Consider the following 5962-nt stretch of genomic DNA (forward strand, 5'->3'; position numbering starts at 1 on the left):
TTTATCTAATGGCCACCGGCTCGCCAGCTTCCCGCCCTAGCATTGATTGCTAGTTTACCAACCTTAAGGCTAATAATTTTATCTCACATTCAATTTCAAAACACACCAGTGTTAAAAGCACGACCACTAACCACTGAATGCCATGAAGCAATGGCACTGACCCAGGAGCTTTCACCTTTTATGTGAACTTAAAACGGTACCGTAAAGACAGGCAATTTTCTTCAGGCGAACCCAGATTTGTGCCCATAATTTTCTAAATATAATTGTGACATAGTTAAGATGTCCTCCTCCCACCCTACAATTTCTAAAGCAAAGCCCAATTAAAAAAAATCTGTACCTGCCAAACTAAAAAAACCCCCAGCCACTTGAAAGTAAGGCAGCAGAGCACTGCCATCACCCCATAAAGCTGCAGGTTTCATTACATGCACCAGGCAAATCTACAGGGCTAGCTTCAATACTCTTCTTTTAAAGAAATTATTTTAAACCTATTATACCACACAGCATGTTTTATACACTGACATATAACTCCCTAATAAGATAAAGCAAAGACAAAAGAGTTTGTCTTATTAGAAACAAGATACACCATCACTTATTGTCTTCAAACATTATTGCACTTTAATTTTCTTGACAAAGCATTCAGGGAACAATCTGCAGACTAGTTTTAACAGACAAATAACACCTGTAAGCAGACATGACTGTCCTAAATTGTTTATTAGACATGAATTTTACAAACTTTACTTATATTCGCAGTAACGGTGGAGCTGGAGAGTATTGTGCCTTCTCCAAGCTGCCCGGCAAGATCTACCAATAGTGTGATGGAACTTATGGCCCTTTCCGAGGCCACGGCTCTTTCGGCCTGCAGATGTCAGCCCACGCATCTCCCTGTGCTTGTGGACTGGTTTGGTGATCCATTGGGTGTCAGGATTTCTTCTGATAGCTTTATGGAATGGATTAATGAGGATAACCTCAAAAAATTTGTATGTGGAATCTTCACCAACCCAGTAAGAATTCCAGGCTCTTAAAGAGCCCCACAGTGGCGTCCAGCTTGCTCCTCTGCAAAGGACAGAAGGCTTCGAGCAAACTTTAGCTGGTTAACACCATGATGGACAGGCTTGCCGTAAGTTGTACCCTTAGGAACTGGGTGTTTTCGGCCACCACGGCAAACACGAATCCTACATATAATGTAACCTTGTTTGGCCTTGTAGCCCAGTTGGTGCGCTTTATCAGGCCAGGTGGGGCAGGGAGCACTGTGGAGAGCAGAGAGCTGACACACTGCCAGCAGTGGACCCTCAGAAGAAAGCGCATGACATCAGACTGCTTCTTTCTCCATAGCTCCTGAATGTACTTGTATGCACCCATCTTGGCTTACCTGATGGCTGCCTCCAGACAGAAAGGAAAGAGCTGTACTACCCCAAAGCCCAAATATTTTAATAATCACAATAAATGTAAGTGGACCAAACCTACCAGTCGAAAGACTAAAATTGCCATGTTAGATTTTTTTCTAAATTGAGCCATATATTAATTATAAGAGACATAGATGAAACTGAGAAAATAGAAAGTTTATAAGTAAAAGTAGGATAAGAGATACACCAGAAAAATAATAATAAACATCAAACAAAATAGCTTTTAAGGAAAATGCATTATTAAAGGTAAAGAGGGTCTATATACAGTGATAAGAAGTTTAATTCACCAGTAAGATACAATAGTTATAAATTTGCATCCACTTTTATAAAATCTAAAAAATATAAAACAAAAATTGAAAATAACTACAAGAAGTAGTTTAATCTGCCACAATAGAAGGAGATTTTAGTGCACCTTAATTAATTATTGATAGATCAAAAAGACAAAATTTGTAAAGACATAGAAGATTTCAATTAAAACTGACAGGCATGACTTAATGAACATAATCCCCCAACACTTAGATTGTACTCATTCTTCTCAAGCACATGTGGAAATGTTAACCTGTGTTTTAAGATTTCTTACCATTTCAAAAAATTGACTTCTAACTTAGTTGCATTGTGGTTAGAAAATATGATTGAAAGGTATACACTTTATTAGGCTACAAAATGTGTCATTATATTTAAAACAATCAGTATCATACAGATATCTGTGGCCTCTGATCACAACAGAATTTAAAAAGTAGATATAGACAATACAAAGACACATTTTAGTAATTTTTTTTTTTTGAGAGTCTTGCTCTGTCACCCAGGCTGGAGTGCAGTGGTATTATCTCGGCTTACTGCAGCCTCCTCCTCCCAGGTTCAAGCAATTCTCCTGCCTCAGCCTCCTGAGTAGCTGGGATTATAGGCGTCCACCACCACGGCTGGCTAATTTTTGTATTTTCAGTAGAGATGGGGTTTTGCCATGTTGGCCAGGCTAGTATCAAACTCCTGACCTCAAGTGATAAGCCCACCTCAGCCTCCCATAGTGCTGGGATTACAGGCGATGGCACCACACCCGGCCAAATTTTAGTAATTTTCTATGTCTGGAAATTTAAAAGCACACTTCAAAATAACATCGGAGTGAAATAAAAAATAGTAATGTAAATTGAAAAATAATTAGAATTGAATGCTACTGAAAATATTACACGTTAAAAATTCAGTTATGAAGCAAAAATAGTCCTTTGAAAAGGAATACATAGACAAGTATTGTTACAGAATAGAGAGGCTGGTTGTGGTGGCTCATACCTATAAAACCAACACTTTGGGAAGCCAAGGTGGGAGGGTCACCTGAGCCTGGGAGTTTCAGACCAGCCTCAGCAACATAACAAGATCCTGTCTCTATTTAAAAATAAAATAGGCTGGAAGCCATGGCTTATGTCTGTAATCCTAGCACTTTGAGAGGCTGAGGCGGGCAGATCACTTGAGCTTAGGAGTTTGAAACCAGCCTGGGCGACATAGCAAAATCCCGTCTCTACATAAAACACAAAAATTAGCCAGCATGGTGGTGTGTGCCTGTAATCCCAGCTATTCAGGAGGCTGAGGCAGAAGGATTGCTTGAGCTCTGGAAGTGGAGGTTGCAGGGAGCCGAGATCACACCACTGCACCCCAGCCTGGGCAACACAGCAATATCTTGTCTCAAAAATACATAAATAAATAAAATAATTTTTTTTAATAAAAAGAAAATATACCCCCCAAAAACACAGAAGGAAAGAGACAATAAAGATAAGAACAGAAATGACTGAATAGGAAAAAAAGATCAATAAGGCTAAATCTTGGTTCTTTGAATAAAATAATAAAATAGTCAAGTTTCTGGTAAGACTGATTAAAAAAAGAAAGCTCACACACCCAACAATGTTAGAAATGAAAATGAATGAAAATTAGAGTGACAACAGAGATTTAAAATTGATGTAAATATTATGCAAATCTTTACATCAAAAATTCAAATTCTAAGATGAAATAGTGAAATTCTTAGAAAAAAATGTAACTCCAAAATTGATTTGAAAATAATTTAAAAGCTCGAATTTTTATTTAACCATATAAATATGAATAAGTGTCTGGGTGCAGTGGCACGCACCTGTTGTCCCAGCTACTTGGGAGACTGAGGGAGGATTGGCTGAGCCCAGGCGTTCAATGTTACAATGCTCTATGATTGCACTTGTGAATAGACTCTGTACTCCAGCCTGGGCAATATAGCAAGACCCTGTCTCAAAATTTAAAAAATGATTAAGAGGTTAACTATCTTTCTATTGAAAAAATAATTTCAGGTCATATATATATATATATATATATATATATATATATACACACACACATACACATATCCATCCCATACACACACACACACACACACACACTATATATATATATATATATATATATATATATACACACATACACATACACATGGGACCTGCAATTATATATGTGTTTGTGTGTGTGTGTGTATGTATGTATTATTTTAAATAGGGGAGTTCTACCAAACTTTCAAACTCATTCCAGTCTTACATAAAATCTTCTGGATATTAGTGAAAAACACCTAATTCATTTTATGGGGCTAAAAATGAGTTAGGTGTTGAAAATGAGAAACGAATGAATATGAGAAAGGAATAGGACAAGTTAGTCTTATTCATGAATATGAATGCAAGAGTCCTACATAAAATACTACCAAACAGAATCTGGTAATGAATAAAAATGATAATACATGAGAAACAAGTTGGGTTTAATTCCAAAAATGCAAAGATGATTTAGTATCGAGAAAAAAATTTATAAATATTCACTACTTTAACGATTGAATAAACAAACCATTTATTTTGACCTTCTGTGTCAAAATAAAAATTTAGACCGAACACAGTGGCTCACGGCTGTAATCCCAGCAATTTGGGAGGCCGAGGTGGGCAGATCACTTAAGGTCAAGAGTTTGAGACCAGCCTGGCCAACATGGCAAAACCCTGTCTCTAATAAAAATACAAAATATTAGCTGAGCGTGGTGGTGCATGTCCGCAATCCCAGCTACTCAGGAAGCCAAGGCATGAGAATAACTTGAGCCAGGGAGGCAGAGGTAGCAGTGAGCCAAGATCATGCCACTGCACTCCAGCATGAGGGACAGAGTGAGACTCTGTCTCAAAAAGAAAAATTTTTTTTTTGAAAAATTTAATACCCATTTATAATTAATCAATTAAATAAAAATTACCAAAATAGAAAATGGAAGGGAGCTTTTTTTGACAAGGTGAAAATATCTACCAAAATCACCAATTTTAATGGTGATAAGTTAGAGCCTATTTCTAAGAAACTGGAGGTAAGACAAGAGTGTATTCTATCATTACTATTGCCCTAGAGGTCTTAGCCAGTGCAATAAGGCAGGAAAAAGAGGCAATGATTGGAAAAGAAGAAATACAACTATTATTCACAGATAATGTGATTGTTTACATAGGAAATCCAAAAGAATCTACAAATTATTGAGATTAATGAGAGTTCAGCAAAGTAGCTAGATATAAAGTCAATAACTTAAACATTGAATTTCTATGTAATACAATAAGCAATAAGCAGTTAGAAAATGTAATTTCAAAAATAATACCATTTATAACAGCAAAAAAAGATAAAAGGCACCTTGGGATAATTCCCTCCCCTCCCCTCCGCTCCCTTCCCTTTCCTTCCTTCCCTTTCTTTTTCTCTGTGGGTTTTTTTTTTTTTAGACAGGGTCTTGCTCTGTCACCCAGGCTAGAGTGCAATGGCACAGTCCTAGCTCACTACAGCCTGGGATCAAGGGATCCTCCCACCTCAGCCTTCTGAGTAGCTAGGACTGCAGGCATGCACCACCACACCCAGCTAATTTTTTTTTAAATTATTTTTTGTAGAGATGGGGTCTTGCTACATTGCCCATACTGGTCCCAATCTCCTGAGCTCAAGTGATCCTCCCACCTCGGCCTCCGAAAGTGCTGGGATTATGAACATGAACCACACTGTACCTGGCTGATAATGATTTCATAAACATGGAAGACCTTTGGGAAAAAATTGTACAATGTTAGAGAAAAAAACATTAAAGTCATAAGTAGATGGAGAAACATTTTCAGTTCATGGCTGGGAAGACTTGATATGCTGAAGATCTCAAGTATCCCCCAGTTGAGCCACAGACTTAATACAGTTTCGATCAAAATCCCAATTGGATTTTTTTCAAGGAACTGAACAAATTGATTCTCAAATTTATATGGAAGAACAAAGGCCCAAGAATAGCCAAGACATTCCTAAAGAAGCCTGAAGTAGGGCAGTTTGCCCGGACAACGTTGGAATTTATTGCAGAGCTATTTGGATTATGGCAGTATGCTGTTGGCACAGAGAAACTGACCAGGGAAGCAGAATGAAAACGCTCAGAAACAAACCCAAACACTTTTGGTAACCTGATCTGTGACTGCAGTGGCTTTGCAGGCCAGGGGAGAAAGGAGGGACTAATCTGTCAAGGATCCTAGAGGAAAGTGGTCCCTTATCTCCCATCACAGATAAAAACTAGATACAGATACATTAAA

At 37.8% G+C, this 5962-nt stretch overlaps 1 pseudogene; it reads right to left on the minus strand.

The window, feature by feature from the left end:
* Window positions 1–647: 647 nt before the first annotated feature.
* LOC100611567 (large ribosomal subunit protein eL15-like) lies at window positions 648–1413 on the minus strand (annotated as a pseudogene).
* Between the last annotated feature and the right edge of the window lie 4549 nt (window positions 1414–5962).

This window comes from Pan troglodytes, chromosome 15 (genome assembly GCF_028858775.2).
Source record: "Pan troglodytes isolate AG18354 chromosome 15, NHGRI_mPanTro3-v2.0_pri, whole genome shotgun sequence".
Lineage (NCBI taxonomy): Eukaryota > Metazoa > Chordata > Mammalia > Primates > Hominidae > Pan > Pan troglodytes.